General features: G+C 47.5%; 1 long non-coding RNA gene and 1 other non-coding gene across 3 annotated transcripts in view; both read left to right on the forward strand.

Annotated features, from left to right (window-relative positions):
• The window catches only part of LOC142863462 (uncharacterized), a 26350-nt gene continuing 5893 nt past the window's right edge, over positions 1 to 20457 (forward strand). For both annotated transcript variants that reach the window (XR_012914240.1, XR_012914241.1), the window contains exons 1-2: positions 1 to 152; positions 5376 to 5475. This is a non-coding gene — a long non-coding RNA (uncharacterized LOC142863462). The remainder of the gene's footprint in view (positions 153 to 5375; positions 5476 to 20457) is intronic.
• Positions 19808 to 19914, forward strand: LOC142863791 (U6 spliceosomal RNA). The gene has a single exon (XR_012914431.1). It is a non-coding gene; the product is annotated as a U6 spliceosomal RNA (small nuclear RNA).

A 20457-nucleotide genomic window follows, 5' to 3' on the forward strand; every position in this document is an offset into this window, starting at 1 on the left:
GGCTGGCCGCGCTCCCGCTCCCGGCGCCTCCCATCTCCACAGCTGCTCCGCTGGCCCTGCTCCCGGAGCTCGGACTCCTGGGTCGGGCCGCCTGGGGTCACCCCTGGGCGCCTCCTGAGACCCATTTCCCCTTTGGAGCAAGGTGGCGCAAGGTCTGTAGGAAAAAGAGCGGGCTGAGGTCTAGAGTTCATTGTGTCTGTTTATTTAGCGCCTACTGGGTGCCAACATTGTTCTAGGCGCTGAGGTAGGGTGGTGAATGAGACGGACTAAATGCTGTGCCCTCTTGGAACTCACAAACACCAATGAGTAAATTATAATAGTTTAGAAGGTGTTAAATGTATACAAAAAATAAAGCAGCGTAAAGGGGGTGTGTAGTGCGGGAGCTGCAATTTTAATTTTAAAATACTCTGGGGCAGGAGTATTTTTTATTGGGCAGAGATTTTTCGTGTTTTGTTCACTTGTTCACCTCTGTTCACTGGGATTGGCCGCCGCCCCAGGCTGGTTTGACATATATTGGACGACTAGTACTTGGTGTGTATGTATATATATATTTTTTTTTCCTTTTTTTTTTTTAGAAATAGAGTTTTGTGCTGTGGCCTAGGCTGGAGCATAGTGGCGCAATGATAGCTCCATTGCAGCCTCTGCAGCCTTGAACTCCTGGGCTGAGGGGATCCTCCTGCCTCAGCCTCCTGGGTAGCTGGAAATACAGGCGCTCACCACCATGCCTGGCTAATTATTTTTTGTAGAGTCCGGTTCCGGTTCTCACTGTGTTGCCCAAGCTGGTCTGCAACTTCAGGCTTAAAGTGATCCTCCCCCCTCAGGGCCTCCCAAAGTGCTTGGATTACAGACGTGAGCCATGACGCCCAATCTGATAAATATTTTTTGAAGGAATGAACCCTCAAACCCGTTAAGCAGGTGTCTTCTGAGCACCTGTTAAATGCTAGCTTGAGGAATTCCAGGAAAACAGTAAACTTCATGGCATCTTATATTTTAGTGGATGGGGGGCGGGCGGGGAACAGGGAGAGAGACAGTAAACAAGTAAGTCCACACCTTTCTGGCTAAGTCATATTTGAGCTGAGACTTGAGCCAGCAATGCAAAGTGTTGGGGACTAGCTTTACAGGGCCCAGGCAACTGCAAATGCAGACCATGAAGCAGGGATGTCTGGGTATGGAGCAGTAGAAGGCCAGTTGTGCTTCAGAATAGTGGGGGGCAGAAGTGAAGTGAGGGTGGAATGCTGTGCCAGGAACTGTCCCCTAGGATGTCAACACCAGGGCAGGGACCTTTACCGTCAGTTTCACAGCTATACCCCCAGCATCCAGAATATTCCTTGGTACATACTTGCTGCTCAGTACATATTTGTGGAGTGAATAAATGTGGGAGAGGTAGGAATGAGTGACAGAATTAGTTTATAGCTGATGGCATTCCAGGTTAGAAAGGTGATATTTAACTCTTGTCACCACTAGAGGGTGCCTCGCCACCCAATCACACTATGGGATAAAACTGAAGGCCCCCTCCTCCCAAAAAAGCCCCTGGGATTCCCCCAGAAGCCTTTCTCCATGGTTTTATGAAAATGGGGAAGTTGGAATTTGAAATCTCATCCCACTGGGTTTGTTTCTCTGGTGGCCTTTGTACTTGCTACTCCTCCACTTCCCATCTGTGTCTCAGCTCAAATATCACCTCCAAAGGGAGACCCTCCCTCTATGTAAAGTAGCCCCTGTGTCAGGATCTGTCACCCTACACTGATTTCTAACCTTTATAGCTCTGACCAATATAGTCTCTGAAATCATCTAGCTTGTTTATGTGTTGACCTGTTTGTTTGTTTAAATTACTTCACTGTCACTCCAGAGCCTCCCATAGTGTCTGGAACACCCAAGACTCTGAATGGAAACAGGTTCAATGAACAAAATACTGAAATGTCCTTGGTTCCAGGGAACCCCCACCTTAGGATTGTGTACATACAACAGACCCCCGAAGGGGTCTGAGGACTGGAGGTGGAAGAGCCTGGAAGCTTGGAGGAGAGATGTGCTGAAGTAGGAAGAACAAAAGGGTTCGAGAGTGGTGACTCAGAAGGGGGCTTTGGAGAAGGGAGGGTTTCCTTTCTCCAGCTCCTGTATCACACCCCTCCACTTTTCCTTCTAATTCTCTGGGGTTTGAATTACCCCATCTGCACGGATCAGAAATAATAAAAATATAGGCCGGACATGGTACTTCACACCTATAATCCTAGCACTCTGGGAGGCCAAGGCCGGAGGATCACTTGGGCTCAGGAGTTCGAGAGCCACCTGAGCAAGAACAAGACCCTGTTTCTACTATTTAAAATAAAGAAAAATAAAAGAAATAATGAAAATATTATCCAGACTTAGGAGTGTGGGGGATTTGGGCAATCCTGCTTTGTGCTCCAGGATCATAGAGCTCTGAAGGGCCCATGGTTGGTTAGTAACTTTTTCCCACCCCCATTTTTTTTGGAGATGGAGTCTCATTATGTTGCCCAGTCTGAATTCGACTGAATTTGAACTCCTGGGCTCAAGTGATCGTCCTGCCTCAGCCTCAGTAACTGGGACTACAGGTACACCACTACCCAGCCCGGGACTGTGAAATGCACCAAACCCATGCTTAACAGATGGAGAACCTGACGACTCAGAGAGAAAGCTCCTTGCCAAAACAAGCCAGTGGAGAATCAGGGTTGGAACTGGGCTCCAGATCCCCCTCAGTGCCTCCAAGCACCAAGTATGGCTGTCTCTCGTGGCCAAGAGGTGTGCCTTTTTGAGTTTATATCTAGAAAAGCCAAACATTTTTTTCAATCAACACTGTGGACGAGGGTGTAGAGATCCAACTGAAAGGGCTGTGGTCACCCAGCCCATGGTGGTGAAAATGGCCGTAGCCTAGGGCTGATGAAAGTTGGCATGTGCTGCCTTGGGAAGTAGCAAGTTCTCCACCGCAAGGGGTGAACAAATAGTTAACACTTAAGTAGTACTTACTAATGACATGCACTGTTCTTAGCACTTTATTATGTTAAGAATATGCAATTATATATATTAAGTATATTGTTTTTATATATTAAATTATCTTGTTTATTATATTAAATATATTAAACCCAGGAGTTCCTTACCATAACCTCATGGTATTAATACCACCTTTTTACAGATATGAAAAACGAGGCACAGGGTAAGTAGTAGGATGGGAATTTTAACCCACTCGGTGTTCTCCAGAGTGTGGGACATAACCATCCCCAGTCCTCCCTGTCCCCTGAATCAGAATTTCCAGAGGGGTTTTATTAAAATGCAAGTTATAAAAACCAACCCAAGCAGTTTAGTTTTATCAAGTTCATTGAATAAAGTTTAGGAGCCACTGAACAAAATGCTCTTTAGTCTGTAGGTATTTTTAGTCTTTTTTTTTTTTTTTTTTGAGAGAGAGGGTCTCTGTTGCCTGGGTAGAGTGTAGTGATGTCATCAGAGCTCACTGCAACCTCAAACTCCTGGGCTCAAGTGATCCACCTGCCTCATCCTCCCAAGTGGCTCAGACTATGGATGCTCACCACCATGCTGGCTAATTTTCTTTCTTTTTTGTAGAGATAGGGTTTCACTATGCTGCCCAGACAGGTCTTGAATTCCTGGGCTCAAGGGATCCTCCCACCTTGGCCTCCCAAAGTGCTGAGATTACAGTTGTGAGCCATTGTGCCTGGTCAAATATTTTTGGTCTTTTACTATGCTTAAAGTTGGCTGTCCCCTGGGCTGCTCAGTTGCAGTGTGACCTTGGCCAAATTACTTAACCCCTTTGAACTTCCAATCTCCTGAGCAAAAATTAGATATTACGAATGCCTATTAATGGACCCCAGTCACGCTTTCAGGCAGATTCTCAAGAGAGGTGCATCTGATGTCCTGCTAAAGGGGAACCTCCTTGCCCCTCCCTCACAGGCCTCAAAGACAGCACCCCTTTCATGTCAGTTCAAAAGAGAGCACTTTGTTAGAGCCCATCATGGTGACTTGCCTCTGTTTGTTCCTTTCCCCCTCTGGCTGCCTTGAGTCATAAGCCCCTAAATTAATAATAAAATGAGCCACCATTTCTTGAGCTTGGCTATAAAGAACAGTACTTTTAGCAGGGCTTGGTAGCACATTACTGTGGTCCCAGTCAGGAGGCTGGGCAGCAGGATCGCATGAGCCCAGGAGTTCTGGGCTGAGGTTGTGCTATGCCCATCTGGTGTCTGCGCTAAGTTCGGCATCAATATGGTGAACCGGACCAGCAGGTAGCTAAGGAGGGGTGAACCTGCACAGGTTGGAGAGGGAGCAGCTCAAAACTCCCTTGCTGATCAGTAGTAGGATCTCGCCTGTGCATAACCATTGAGCTCCAGACTGGGTGACACAGAGAGACTCCGTATCTTAAAAAAACAAACAAAACAGGGCCAGGCGCAGCGGCTCACGCTTGTTAATCCTATCACTCTGAGAGGCCAAGGTGGGCAGATTGCTCGAGGTCAGGTGTTAGAAACCAGCCTGAGCAAGAGCGAGACCCCGTCTCTACTATAAATAGAAAGAAATTAATTGGCCAACTAATACATATAGAAAAAATTAGCCGGGCATGGTGGTGCATACCTGTAGTCCCAGCTACTCGGGAGGCTGAGGCAGTAGGATTGCTTCAGCCCAGAAGTTTGAGGTTGCTGTGAGCTAGGCTGACACTATGGCACTCACTCTAGCCTGGGCAACAAGGAAAGACTTTGTCTGAAAAACAAACAAACGAAACAATCCAAAAACCAGTGTTTTTATACCTCTGGTGATGGGAAGCTCACTCCTTCCAGCCATGCATGTCTGATTGGTTATTTCTAACAGTTCAAAAGTTGTAAGTTTTCCTTCTTTGGAGCTGGCATCAAAACCCTGGCCCTGTACGTGTCCCAATTTAGGATGCATGAAATCCCTGGGGCCAGCTCCACGAGACACGTGGAAGGCAGCTTTAGTGAGTAATCCAGAAGGTTTCCATGGTCAAAGAATTGGGGATGAAGGAGGCTGGACACAAGTTAGACACTGTCAGGGGACTTGTTACAGAATTCAGAATTAGGGTTGGTGGGCTCCGGTGTTGGTCTCAAAATGATTCTCTGGCCCTGGAGCTTGGAGACCATCCCAGGGGAGCACAAGCTCTGCCTCTCTGCTTCCCACAGTTCCAGGACTTGTAGGGCTTATTCTCCCCTCCTCCTACCAGGCAGAAGTCTTTCCTGGGTCTATTTGTGCCTGTGCCTTAAGTTGGTGCTTTTGTGTCTTAGATAAGAAATCTTCGCCCACCCCAAGATTATAAAGATGTTCACCTATGTTTTCTTTAAAAGTTTGAGAGTTTTTGCTTATATGATTACATCTATGATCCATCTCATACTGATTTTTTTTTTTAATAGAATTGAGGTCTCCCTGTGTGCCCAGGCTGAAGCACAGGTGCAATCATAGCACAGGCTCGTACCACTGCGCCCAGCAATTAAATAGTGATTTTTGAGTGAGGTAAGTGTTCCTCACTGAAATGCATAAACATTTTTGTCAAAAATCAGGTAATTAGCATATATGAGGGTCTGTTTCTGAACTCTGTATTCTAGTCCATCAGTCTATTTATCTATTCTTCTGCCAGTATATACTGTCTTGATTACTCTAGCTTTAAAATCAGTCTTGAAAAAAAAGAAACTCATGTTCTTCAAAATAAATAAGTCTTGAAGTCAAGTAGAGGTAAGACCTTCAACTTTGTTCTCTTTTTTCAAGATTGGGTTTGCTATAGGAGGTCCTTTGTATCTCTGTATGTATTTTGGAGTAAAATGTTAGGATAAATTTTGTTAGTGCACATATGACTTGGGGAATCACTGCATCCCTTACAGGAGTGGGATGTCAGCAGGATCTTTCTAGAAAGTCTTGCATTCTCTGTTGGCAAAACAGGACCAACTGGGTCACACTGTAGTGATTAAATGCCTGAGATCAGAGAAGACTGTCATGGGTTGAAGTGTGTCCCCTCCAAAACGTTATGTTGAAGTTCTAATTCTCAGTACCTCAGAATGTGACCTTATTTGGAAATAGGGCCTAATTTCCAGAGGTAATCAAGCTAACATGAGGGTGGGCCCTAATCCAGTATGACTGCTGTGCTTATAAAAAGGGGAACTATGGACACACAGACAGACAGGCACGGGGGAAAAGACAACATGAAGAGACATAGGGAGGAGACCACCATCTGCAAGCCAAGGAGAGGCCTGGAACAGGCCCTTCCCTGCAGCCTTCCAAGGGAGCATGGCCCTATGACATCGTGATTTGGGATTTCTGGCCTCTAGAACTGTGAGACAATAGATTTCTAATGGCCAGGCGTGGTGGCTCACGCCTGTAATCCTAGCACTCTGGGAGACCAAGGCAGCCGGATTGTTTGAGCTCAGGAGTTCAAGACCAGCCTGAGAAAGAGCGAGACCCCATACCTACTAAAAATAGAAAAAATTAGCTAGACAACTAAAAAAAAAAAAAAATATATATATATATATATATATATACACATACACACACATATATATATATATATATATGAAATTAGCCAGGCATGGTGGCGCATGCCTGTAGTCCCAGGTACTTGGGAGGCTAGGGGGCTAGGGCAGGAGGATTGCTTGAGCCCAGGAGTTTGAGGTTGCTGTGAGCTAGGCTAACAAGATGGCATTCCAACCCAGGTTTTTTTGGACATTGTCTCAAAAAAAAAAAAAAAATAGATTTTTATTGTTCTAAGCCACCTGGTTTGTAGTACTTTGTTACAGCAGCCCTGAGAAACTAATACAAGGAACCTGGAGAGACTTTGGGGTCTTGGGCCCGCCAAAGAAGTTGACTTCTTTTTACTTAAATTTTACTTTTTTTAATTTATTATCTTTTTTTTCTTTTGATGCTCAAGAAACCGAAATCTAGATACTTTTGTTTTCAATGACCTCTTTCCCAGAAGCAGGAAGCTGAGTTTTATGGGATTAGCAAGGGTCTGGGAGAGTGTTCAGGACATCAACAGGGATTAGAGAATCACACAGGCATCCCGGATTTGAATCCCAGCTTTGTCACCATGTCACTGTGCCACTTGAGGCAAGCACCCAACCTCTCTGATTCTCATTTGTCAAATGGGAATAGTGGCCGGGTGTGGTGGCTCACGCCTATAATCCTAGCACTCTGGGAGGCCCTGGCGGGCTATCGCTCAAGGTCAGGAGTTTGAAACCAGCCTGAACGAGACTGCGTCTCTACCAAAAATAGAAAGAAATTAATTGACCAACCAAATATATATATACCAAAAAAAAAAAATAGCTGGACATGGTGGCTCATGTCTGTAGTCCCAGCTACTTGGGAGGCTGAGGCAGAAGGATCACTTGAGCCCAGGAGTTTGAGGTTGCTGTCAGCTAGGCTGACACTACGGCACTCACTCTAGCCTGGGCAACAAGGCGAGACTCTGTCTCAAAAAAAAAAAAAAAATGGGAATAGTGGTGGGACTTGGCAGAAAGGGTTGCAGTGAGTGTTCCACGAAAGAACATTCATCTGGCAATTAGCACAGTGCTTAATAAATGGTGGTGACTGTCTTCCTTGTCGTGGGATGCGCTGTGCTAAAAAAAAGAGGACTGTGGGCCGGGCGCGGTGGCTCACGCCTGTAATCCTAGCTCTCTGGGAGGCCGAGGCGGGCGGATTGCTCAAGGTCAGGAGTTCGAAACCAGCCTGAGCGAGACCCCGTCTCTACCAAAAATAGAAATAAATTAATTGACCAACTAAAAATATATATACAAAAAATTAGCCGGGCATGGTGGCGCATGCCTGTAGTCCCAGCTACTCGGGAGACTGAGGCAGGAGGATCGCTGAGCCCCAGAGTTTGAGGTTGCTGTGAGCTACGCTGATGCCAGGGCACTCACTCTAGCCTGGGCAACAAAGTGAGACTCTGTCTCAAAAAAAAAAAAAAAAAAAAAAAAAAAAGAGGATTGTGGGCTAGGCGTGGTGGCTCACACCTGTAATCTTAGCACTCTGGGAGGCCAAGGCCGGTGGATTGCTCAAGGTCAGGAGTTCGAAACCAGCCTGAGCAAGACCCAGTCTCTACTAAAAATAGAAAGAAATTAATTGGCCAACTAAAAATATATAGAAAAAATTAGCCGGGCATGGTGGCACATGCCTGTAGTCCCAGCTACTCGGGAGGCTGAGGCAGTAGGATTGCTTGAGCCCAGGAGTTTGAGGTTGCTGTGAGCTAGGCTGATGCCAGGGCACTCACTCTAGCCTGGGCAACAAAGTAAGACTCTGTCTCAAAAAAAAAAAGAAAAAAGAAAGAGGATTGCTTCATGCCAAATGCCTCGTGCCAAATGTAATGAATCGGCTAATCTGTGAGCATTTACCAAAAGCAGAATCCCGGTGAGAATCCAACAGGGAAAAGCAGATACTAGAATAGGGGGTTTATCCAGAGAATTGCTCCTTAGGTAATGGGAGAGCTGACCAAGGGACCGGAAGCCCCACAGATTAGCCCAGCAGGAGGGCCACTGCTAACCCTGGGCTTGGAGGGACAGAGGCAAGAGGTGGTGTTTCTGGTACCCAGGAGGGACTGGAGTCACCAGGTGAAAGCTGGACCCACAGTGGCCCATCTGGTGGGAGACGGAGACTCAGTCTTTGTAGCCCCTGCTGGCCTGCCAGAGGCAGAGAATGGGAGAAACACCCAGGCTGCCTCCTTCCGCCCACCCAGCTCCATCACTGCCTCCTGTTGGGCCATCTGTGCAGGAAGCCGGATGATTTGGCAGCTGCTAGCCTTGGCCTCCCTGTGATCCGGAGCAAAGCAGGGGAAAGGCCGGGAATAGAGCTGAGGGCAGACAAGCCCAGGCCTGACACCAGGGATTGGGGGTGCCATCTAGTCTCTCTGAGCCTCAGGTTCCCAGCTGGAAGACGGGGACGATGGTAGTATGTAGTTACAGAACAGTCCAGTCCCTCAAAGGAGATAGCACCTACAAACAGGTTAGCCCAGTGCCTGGCACACGGCAGGACACCTGCAAGTGTGGAGAGCGGCCTACTTGGCTCCTGCTGCCCAGAGTATGAAGGAGGGAAGGGCAGAGGCCTGGGAATAAATTCAAGGTACAGGAACAGTGCTAGTGCTGGTGATATTTTTGTCTCAGAGACATGTCCATCTGTCCTTTCTCCTTTCTCCACCCCTAAGCTGGTGAGTCTGTCAGTCTCCTTTTAGAAATCCTGAGTCAGGGCTGACCATACCAAATTCAGGGTAGCTGCAAGTTTGGTCTCCACGCTCCCTCCAAAGGATTTCACATCCACTCAATTTTTAGTTGATGTCTCTGCCTCTAACAGCTGCCAAACTTTCCTTGCCTCCCCCCAGCCTGGGGCTGAGCCATTTCCAGGCTCTCTCTTTGTATAATTAAAAAGAAAAATAGAACAGCCGATGTTGCCAAACATGTATTTAAAGTGACACCCTAAGTTCAGGGAGTGGAAAATAAAAACGTTTTAAGGTTTAGATTAAAAGTCTCCACGCTCAGCTGTCTTCTGACCCTGGGATTTCTCTGCAGCCTGGCCGCCTTTAATCCCCTGCCCTGGCTCGTAAAAGCCCTTTAGACTCAGGGCATTTATTTCCCAGAGAACTGTTCCAGCCTAATCACATAAAAACGCCCAGCATCCTGGGAACAGCCATCAAGTGCAATGGAGCTCTGTGAGGCCTCAGGGAAGCTAGAGACGTTGGAGGGCTGGTCATGCCAGGAGTCACCCTACAGCATCCAGTCCATCAGCCAGCTCTAGCCCTCAGTGTCTTCCTGAGAGCTGAGCTTTTCCATCTTATCCAGGCTGCCATCCTTGCTTGCCCAGATGTCTGCAGCAACCTGCCCCGTCTCTCTGCTTCTTCTGATCCTCCTCAAATCTGTTCTGGAACAGCAACCAGATAAATCTTTATAAAACCTACATCTAGGCCGGGCGTGGTGGCTTATGCCTATAATCCTAGCATTCTGGGAGGCTGAGGCGGGAGGATCATTGAGTTTAGGAGTTCAAGACCAGCCTGAGCAAGAGCAAGACCCTATTTTCTACTAAAAATAGAAAAATTAGCCCGGTGTGGTGGTGCACGTCTGTAGTCCCAGTTACTCAGGAGGCTTAGGCAGGAGGATTGCCTGAGCCCAGGAGTTCAAGGTTATAGTCCAGCTATGATCACACTGTTACAGCAAGTGTTACAGCGGGTGGTTCCGAGGACAAACCAAGCAGCACACAGAGAGTCAGAGAATCAAAGTTTATTTGCTGGTGGGCTCAGAGGGGTCTCACCACCAAATTCTGAGCCCCGTCTACCCGATTTTTCCCACTTTTATTAAGTTGGGGTGGTCCGAGGGGTGTGGTATCAGGTGGCTAATGCCCACCAGGTAATAGGTTAGATGATGTGTCAGGTAATAAGTTAGTATTATGTTGATGTGCCAGGTAATAGGTTAGTTGATGTGTCAGGTAATAGGTTAATATTACGTTGATGTGCCAGGTAATAAGTTAGTTGATGCACCAGGCCTGGGAATTGTACAGATGGTGTGCTTACACTCATGTCCCAGTGTCCGGTGCCCCTGAGTGATGTAGAAACTGAGTGTCTGCAGATCTGTGCCTTTTTCCAGGCGACTTTGTGTCCTTAGTCAGTGAGTAATTGGAGCAGGCACCAGGTTCCCCGGTGGCAGTCTCCTCTGGTTGGACTTGCTAGGAGGAGGTCATTGACATACTTCAGAAGTATGCACCAGGTTTCTTCTTGAGGAAAGGAGATGAGGTCAGTGGCTAGAGCCTCTCTAAATAAAGTTAGTAGCCGGGCGCGGTGGCTCACGCCTGTAATCCTAGCTCTTGGGAGGCTGAGGCGGGCGGATTGCTCAAGGTCAGGAGTTCAATACCAGCCTGAGCAAGAGCGAGACCCCGTCTCTACTATAAATAGAAAGAAATTAATTGGCCAACTGATATATATAAAAAAATTAGCCGGGCATGGTGGCACATGCCTGTAGTCCCAGCTACTCGGGAGGCTGAGGCAGGAGGATCGCTTGAGCCCAAGAGTTTGAGGTTGCTGTGAGCTAGGCTGACGCCACGGCACTCACTCTAGCCTGGACAACAAAGTGAGACTCTGTCTCAAAAAAAAAAAAAAAAATAAAGTTAGTAAATTTTTTTTTTTTTTTGAGACAGAGTCTCGCTTTGTTGCCCAGGCTAGAGTGAGTGCCGTGGCGTCAGCCTAGCTCACAGCAACCTCAAACTCTTGGGCTCAAGCGATCCTCCTGCCTCAGCCTCCCGAGTAGCTGGGACTACAGGCATGCGCCACCATGCCCAGCTCATTTTTTCTATATATGTTAGTTGGCCAATCCAAGTTAGTGAATTTTTAAATCCCTGTGGTAGGCCGGGCGCGGTGGCTCACACCTGTAATCCTAGCTCTCTGGGAGGCCGAGGCGGGTGGATCGTTTGAGTTCAGGAGTTCGAAACCAACCTGAGCAAGAGTGAGACCCCATCTCTACTATAAATAGAAAAAATTAATTGGCCAACTAATATATATAGAAAAAATTAGCCGGGCATGGTGGCACATGCCTGTAGTCCCAGCTGCTTGGGAGACTGAGGCAGCAGGATAGCTTGAGCCCAAGAGTTTGAGGTTGCTGTGAGCTAGGCTGATGCCACGGCACTCACTCTAGCCTGGGCAACAAAGTGAGACTATCTTAATCAATCAATCAATCAACAAATCCCTGTGGTAGCCGCGTCCAGGTCAGCTGGGTTTTTCTTCTAGTCTGAGGATCCTCCCACTTGAAGGCTGGCTCTTAGGAGTGAGCCGCATGCACAAGAAAGTATCCTTTAAGTCCAGGCAGGAGAACCAGGCAGCATCAGGAGGAATGAGGCCCAGGAGGGTGTATGGATTTGGTACCGTTGGGTGGAGAGTCACTGTAGCCTCATAAATCAGTTCCAGGTCTTGGATGGACTGGTATCCTCCTCCGTAGGGCTTTATGACTGGCAGGAGGGGAGTATTCCATGAGGATTGGCACTCCACCAAAATCCCCTCCTGCTTAAGCCTATCAATGTATTCCTGAATTCCCTCTCGAGCCTCCTTGGGGATGGGGTACTGTCATCTCCTGGTAGGTTGGGCTCCCAGTTTTATCTCAATCACCAGGGGTGCATGTTGGTGTGCAAGACTGAGGGGGGTTGTCCTCCACCCATACCAACGGAAAATCCTGCCGGAAGTCAGGTGGGTTCTGTTCTTCTTTGGCCTCGTCATATAGCTTCCATTCCGATTCCCAGGGCAGGGTGACTGCCATTATCAGAGTCTCTGGGGCACCAGGCGTGAGGCTCATGGTCCCTTCTGGGTGGAAGGTGATCTTGGCTTCCAGTTTGCTCAGGAGATCTCGACCTAGGAGGGGAACGGGGCAGTCCGGTATGTATAGGAATTCATGTCTTATCTGGTGGCTCCCTATCTGGCATACTTGGAATTGGCAGAAAGGTTGAGCTACTCAAGTTCCTGTGGCTGCCACAATGGTGGTTTTCCGCTTTGTAAATGGAGCCACTGGGGTTGTTACCACCAAGCGTTCTGCCCCAGTGTCCACCATGAGTGTTCCTACTTCCATTACGACTGTAGTGAGACTGATGACCCCAGTGAGACTGATGAGGTTCTGGGTCTCCGGCTCCTGCTGGAAGCTGCTGGGCAGGTTCCTGTTTGGCGGTGGGTGGTTTCTTTTGTTGGGGCATTGATGCTTCCAGTGACCAAACTCCTTATGATAGGGGCACTGGTCAGATTTTAGGGTACCTCGTGTCCTGAGTCCTCCTTCCCGTGGTGGGCCAGGTCTCTTAGGTGGGTCAGGTCTTCCTAGGGCAGTGGCCAGGAGAGCTGCTTTCTGTTTCATTTTCTTGTCATTCTCCCTCTGGGCGGTCCGGTCTCCATTAACATAGACCTTCTGGGCTGGGCGCAGTGGCTCACACCTGTAATCCTAGCACTCTGGGAGGCTGAGGTGGGCGGGCAGATAGCTCGAGGTCAGGAGTTCGAAACCAGCCTGAGCAAGAGGAGACCCCATCTCTACTAAAAATAGAAAGAAATTAATTGGCCAACTAAAAATATGTAGAAAAAAATTAGCTGGGCATGGTGGCGCATGCCTGTAGTCCCAGCTACTCGGGAGGCTGAGGCAGGAGGATTGCTTGAGCCCAGGAGTTTGAGATTGCTGTGAGCTAAGCTGACTCCACTGCACTCTAGCTGGGGCAACAGAGTGAGATTCTGTCTCAAAAACAAATAAACATAGACTTTCTGGGCCACTTCTATCAGCTGCGTGATGTTTATTCCTGAAAGCCTGTCAGGTTTCTGGAGTTTCCATTGGATGTCAGTATAGGACTGCCCAACAAATGCAGCATTCACCATCCACTGATTTTTCGGCCGCCTCTGGGTCGAAGGGTATGTAGACTCGGTAGGCCTCACAAAGGTGCTCGAAGAATTCGCTTGGCGATTCCTCCGGTTTCTGGGTGATCAGAGCGACTTTGTTCACGTTGGTTGGTTTTATGGCTCTTCCGGACCCCGTGGAGGAGAGCTTCCCGAGACCTTCTGAGTGCCTCTCATCTGCTCGGGGAGTGGAAATCCCAGTACGAGTTGGTCTTGGGTACTGCTCTCTGAGCCCACTGCTCCATGTCCAAGGTCTCCGCTGGAGCCTGGTTCTGAAGCCACCTGTGGTTCCCAGGACCAGGGAACCTACTATCCGGAGTCATTCTTCCATGTTAAAAAGGTTCAAAAGGAGCTTGCGGCAGTCTTCCCAAGTGGGATGGTGGGTCTGAAAGATGTATTCCAGGAGGTCAGGGAGGGCCTGAGGTTTTTTGGAGTATGGCGGGGTGTGGTGCTTCCAGTTCAGAAGGCCAGTGGTGGAGAAGGGCTGGTACTACAAGACTGGTTGACCTGGCTGAACGGACCCATTATCTGTAACCTGCATCGGACCTCGCACCTCACGCAGGGGCATCTGGCGGGCTGAAGTTGGGCGTAGCAGGCTGGTGATGAGAGTATCGGAACCTGGTTGGTCTGGAATTGGTGGCTGGGAGACTGACGGTGGCAGGGTGTCTGGTGGATTCAGGGGTGTCACAGGAGTGTTATAGGGAAGTGGTGGTGGATTCTCTTTAGGAGCTTCCTGATAGATGGATTTGGACAGTTTGGAGTCTCTCATCCTTTGGGCCACAATAATCCTGCTCTGTCCCTAATTAGCACAGACCCAGACCCAAGGGGGCATGGTGTGAGCAATCTCTAGCAATGAAGCTATGTAAGGGAATTGATGGGGTGGCCCGGAGTCCCAGTCACAATTCTCCAAACTGCTCCCACGATGGCGGGCGGGGGGGGGGGGTCTAAGGTTCCTGTTGCAAGCCAGTTGACCTGAATGTGAGCCATTCCTGTTCACAGAGGTCCCTAAGTCTACTGAGACTCAGTGTGATGCCATAATCTCCTCTAAAACCCTTCTTAAAGTTCTTTAACATGCATTTAAGGACCGTAGGCTTAGATTCTACACTATCTATCCTAGACCCTTGAATGGAGTTGCAGCTTAACAGACAGAGGGTAGTTCTCTCAGGTGTCCGCCTGGCTGCGTCCCTCTCGGGAACTTAGGCGCATCCTGTCGAGGGTGTGCCTATATAAGCCCCGGCCTGCTCACTCCCTTTAGGGGAGTGAATCACCATTATGCTGTTACAACACCGCCACAGAACCACAGGCAAGGACCCACTTGAGTTCCGTAGCTGTAGCTGTGGAACCACAGTCACTTTTCACTCACTCACTCACTCACTCACTCAGATAGGCAGAGGCTACACATTCCCGCCCTGGGAGTTCCCAGCACCCAGGAGGTGATCAAGCTCTTCTTCCGTCCTCTGATGGGCCTGACTCGGATGGGTCCTCGGACCTTACCTGGTCTGATGCCTCCAGACCTGATTTGACTTGTCCTTCCCTCCTGCGTGTCCGGGCGAGTCTGGGACCCCGAGGCCGATGGAAGCTCCTGAGGAACGAAGATATTCTGCAAAACAGCGGTTGGCACCAGTTCGCTTCTGTCGCTGAGGTCCCGCTGCAGGTCGCTGCCTCCCAGAACCAAAATGTTACAGTGGGTGGTTCCGAGGACAAACCAAGCAGCACATGGAGAGTCTGAGAGTCAAAGTTTATTCACTGGGGGGCTCAGAGGGGTCTCGCCACCAAATTCTGAGTCCCCTCAACCTGATTTCCTAGGGGTGGGGTATCAGGTGGCTAATGCCTGCCAGGTAATAGGTTCATTGGTGTGTCAGGTAATAGGTTAGTATTATGTTAATGTGCCAGGTAATGGGTTAGTTGAAGTACCCGGCTATAGGTTTAGTGTTATGCTGATGGACCAGATAATAGGTTAGTATTATGCTGATGCAGGTCTTCCCTGAGGGGTGGGGTTCTCCAGTGGCTGAGGAGCCAAATAATAGATGCAGGTTTTCCTTATTAACACCACTACACTCCAGTTTGGGTGACAGAGTGAGACCCTGTCTCTAAAAGAAGAAAGAAAAAAAGGCCCCAGAGAGACCTCTCATCCCTTTCACTATGTGAGGATGTAGTGAGAAGGTACCATCTGTGAACCAGGGGATAAGTCCTCATTAGATAGCAGATCTGCCAACATCTTGATCTCAGACTTCCAGCCTCCAGAACTGTGGGAAATAAATTCCTATTGTTCTTAAGCCACCTGGTCTAGGGTAGGTTGTGACAGCAGCCCAAACGGACTGACATTTGGTTGCTTCTTCCATTTCAGGCATTAGCTCAAATGTCACCTTCTCAGAGAGGCCTTTCCCTGATAAGTCCATCTCACGCATCACTCCCTGCAATCTCTCTCTCTCATCTCACCTGGGTTTACTTAGTAGTATCATAAGCGCTTATCCTTACCTGTTTTGTAAAACTATGTTTACTGATTTATAGTTTCACTCCCTCACTAGGATACGGGCAAATGAGAGAGAAAAACCCTCCTCCGTTGCCTAGTTCTCTGAGGTGCCCGCAGGACAGGTGGACAGTAGATCCTGGATATGTGCTCGCTGAATGGATGGATGGGAGGATGGAGAGATGGATGGCCTAGATTTCCGATTTGGTTTCTGGGTTTACATGTCCAGGATTCAGGATCAGGATGGAGATAGGTCAGAAAGGCAGGTTCTGGCAATACTTCAGCACTTCCTGGGTGCCAGGCCCTGTACTAGTCCTTCCTTCATGCAATTCAACATTTATTAAATACCTACTATGTGCCAGGCCTGCTGCAAGTGGTTTATTCATGTATTATTTATTCAATCTAAGGAGCATTTATTGAGTGCCTACTGAATGCTAGGCTGTGAGCCTGTCATTTCATGCAGTGTTTATCAGGCAGCTACTATATACAGCTGTCCCAAATCAGTGCCTGGGTACACAGTAGTTCAATAAATGCCTGAATGAATGAATGCTCTCAAGGGCATTCTGCCTGCTAAAATGGGCTGTAAATAAATAACTCCAGCATACAAAGATAAGGCCAGAAAATGGGCGTGTTCAGAGTGCAGGGGCTCTTATCACCTTACACTGCCAGGTACCCTTCTCAGAGCCTTATCTCCTCACCTGGGAACCAGCTCTTTGAAGGTGAAGGCCAGATCAGCCCCTAACTCACCTTCCTGTCCATCTTCCTGCACCTAGGAAGGACTTTGCCTGTAGCACAGGCTCAATCAATGGCTGTTGTCTGATTGCTGCGCTCTCCCCCACACAGTTGTTCCTGGGTTCATACACCAGGCAAGAGAGTGGCAGCTGGGTCCTAAGCCCTGTGCAGCTGCTGGCAGAGAGCCGCAGGCTGTGACAGGTGCCCGCCCTCTGATGTGGCCTGACTTTTCCAGCCATAAAATGAAGGGTTTGATTCTTCCTCCTTGGTATATACTCTTGCCTGGACTTCTATAATAGCAAATTATTTTAATTACAGAGGTAGTACATAATATATTTTTATAAAAATGCAGACAGTGCATAGAAATCACTAAAGACTCAAATTTTCACCATAGTCACAAAGCTTTATACTTTGTGATGTGACAATTTCCTTCCTTCTTTCCTTTTTATTTTTTTTGAGACAGTTTCTCGCTTTGTTGCCCAGGCTAGAGTGAGTGCCGTGACGTCAGCCTAGCTCACAGCAACCTCAAACTCCTGGGCTCAAGCAATCCTCCTGCCTCAGCCTCCCGAGTAGCTAGGACTACAGGCATGCGCACCATGCCGGACTAATTTTTTCTATATATATTAGTTGGCCAATTCATTTCTTTCTATTTTTAGTAGAGACAGGGTCTCGCTCTTGCTCAGGCTGGTTTCGAACTCCTGACCTCCAGCAATCTGCCCGCCTTGGCCTCCCAGAGTGCTAGGATTACCAGTGTGAGCCACCATGCCCAGCCTCTTCTTTCTTTTCTTTTCTTTTTTTTGTTTAGAGACAGAATCTCCCTTGGTCATCCAGGCAGGAGTGCAGTGGCATGATCATAGCTCACTGCAGCCTTGAACTCCTGGCCTCAAGCGATCTTCCCACCTCAGCTTCCTAAAGTCCTAGGATTACAGGTGTGAATCACCTCATCCAGCCCTTCTTCTTTTTAATCATGGTAAAATAAATATACACAACATAAAATTTACCAATTTGACTGTGTTTCAGTGTGCAGTTCTGTGGCATAAAGTATATTCACCGTGTCATGCTACTATTCACCACCATCCTTCCCTTCGTTTTTTTTTTTTTAGACAGTGTCTCACTGTGTTGCCTGGGCTAGAGTGCCGTGGCGTTAGCCTAGCTCACAGCAACCTCAAACTCCTGGGCTCAAGCGATCCTCCTGCCTCAGCCTCCCGAGTAGTTGGGACTACAGGCATGTGCCACCATGCCCGGCTAATTTTTTCTATATATTTTTAGTTGGCCAATTAATTTCTTTCTATTTTTAGTAGAGACGGGTCGCTCTTGCTCAGACTGGTCTCTAACTCCTGACCTTGAGTGATCCGCCCACCTTAGCCTCCCAGAGTACTAGGATTACAAGTGTGAGCCACCACACCCAGTCTTTCCTTCTTTTTGAATAAAGAAAATTCACTCATTTACACATTACCTTTTATTATGGTCTTATCACAAGTTGGTATAGAATATCTACAAAGCGAACTCTAATCATGTATTGATTATTTTGGTAAGAAATGGCCAATAAAGAGTTTGCCATAGTAAGACTGAGTCATTAAATTACTTTTTGGAGTTACTTACAGCTAAGCAAAGTAATAAAGGTTGTACCACTGCGGGCAAGTATGAAAATTAAGAACAACATTATGCAGTTCTAAGCTTAAAAAATGGGTAATAGGCTGGGCGTGGAGGTGGTACAGTAAGTGTTATAGTAGGTGGGACCGAGCAGCACATGGAGAGTCGGAGAATGAAGGGGCTCGGACGGATCTTGCCACCGAATTCTGAGCCCCGTCTACCTGATTTTTCCCATTTTTATTAAGTTGGAGTAGTCCAGGCTGGGCGCGGTGGCTCATGCTTGTAATCCTAGCACTCTGGGAGGCTGAGGCGGGCAGATTGCTCGAGGTTAGGAGTTCGGAACCAGCCTGAGCAAGAGTGATACCCCGTCTTTACTATAAGTAGAAAGAAATTAATTGGCCAACTAATATATATATAGAAAAAATTAGCTGGGCATGGTGGCGCATGCCTGTAGTCCCAGCTGCTTGGGAGGCTGAGGCAGGAGGATTGCTTGAGCCCAGGAGTTTGAGGTTGCTGTGAGCTAGGCTGATGCCACGGCACTCACTCTAGCCCAGGCAATAAAGCGAGACTCTGTCTCAAAATAAATAAATAAATAATTAAATAAGCAAATAAATAAAAGTTGAGGTAGTCCAAGGGGTGCAGTCACAGGTGGCTAATGCCCGCCAGCTAACAGGTTAATTGATGTGTCAGATAATAGGTTAGTATTATGCTGATGCACCAGGTAATAAGTTAGTAGTATGTTGTGGGTCTTCTGTGAGGAGTGGGGATCTCAGGGGGCTGATGCACCAAGTAATAGATGGGGGTTTTCCTTATCAGTGGCTCATGCCTGTAATCCCAGGACTTTGGGAGGCTGAGGGGGGAGGAACGCTTGACGCCAGGAGTTTGAGACCAGCCTGAGGAACAGAGCAAGACCCTGTCTCTACAAAAAACAGAAAAATTAGCTGGGAGTAGGGGCACGAGATTATAGTCCCAGCTACTCAGGAGGGTGAGGCAGGAGGATCCCTTGAGCCCAGGAGTTTGGAGGTTGCAGTGAACTATGATGTTGCCACTGCATTCTAGCTGGGCAACAGAGCAAGTCTCTATTTCAGAAAAAAAAAAAAAAAAAGAAGAAGGAAAATAAATATGTATGTATGGGTTAAAAAATAATATACTATTATCACCATCAACTTAAGAAAGAGAACATTACTACTTTTGTAACAGCACTATTCAGAACAGCCACAAAGGTGGAAGCAGCCCTAATGTCCGTCCCTGGATGAATGGAAAAACATTATGTTGTCTGTCCATACAATGGCATATTATTCAGCCTGAAAAAGAAAGGAAATTCTGACACATGCCACAACATGAGCTTTGCAGACACTATGCTAGGTGAAGTAAGCCAGACATAAAAGGACAAATAAGGAATGATTCCACTTTTATGAAGTGCCTAGGATATTCGAAGTTCACAGAGATGGAAAATAGAATGGTGGTTGCCAGGGCTGAATGGAGGGGGAATTTTGGGTAGTTATTGTTTAATGGGAACAGAATTTTTGTTTGGGATGATAAAGAAGTTCTAAACGTGATGGTGGCACCACAATGTAAATGTACTTAATGCCACTGAACTGTATATTTAGAAATGATTTTAAAAAGTAACTTTTAGGTTATGTATATTTTGCCACAATTATGAAAAAACAACAACAGTGCTCACTTTGGCAGCACCTATACTAAAATTGGAACTACGCAGAGGCGATTAGCATGGCTATTACGCAAGGATGACAAGCTGATTCATGAAGTGTTCCATATTAAAACAGCAACAACAACAAAACCCAACACAATTAGCATCTTTCTTTAAAATTCTCCATGGCCCCATCGCAATCTCTTACTCCTAACATCCTGGAAGTAACTACTATCCTCAGTTTCCTTTTTGTTTTTTTTTGAGACAGAGTCTCACTTTGTTGCCCAGGCTAGAGTGAGTGCCATGGTGTCAGCCTAGCTCACAGCAACCTCAATCTCCTGGGCTCAAGCAATCCTCCTGCCTCAGCCTCCTGAGTAGCTGGGACTACAGGCATGTGCCACCATGCCAGGCTCATTTTTTCTATATATATTGGTTGGCCAATTAATTTCTTTCTATTTTTAGTAGAGACGGGGTCTCGCTCTTGCTCAGACTGGTTTTGAACTCCTGACCTTGAGCAATCTGCCTGCCTTGGCCTCCCAGAGTGCTAGGATTACAGGCGTGAGCCACCGTACCCAGCCGCCTTTTTTTTTTTATATAAAAATCCTTATAAAATTGATTTTAATTGTTAGATAAAAGGAATTTTTATGCATTTTTTCCAGCATATTGTGGAGGTAG

This window comes from Microcebus murinus, chromosome 22, assembly GCF_040939455.1.
Source record: "Microcebus murinus isolate Inina chromosome 22, M.murinus_Inina_mat1.0, whole genome shotgun sequence".
In the NCBI taxonomy this organism is placed as follows: domain Eukaryota; kingdom Metazoa; phylum Chordata; class Mammalia; order Primates; family Cheirogaleidae; genus Microcebus; species Microcebus murinus.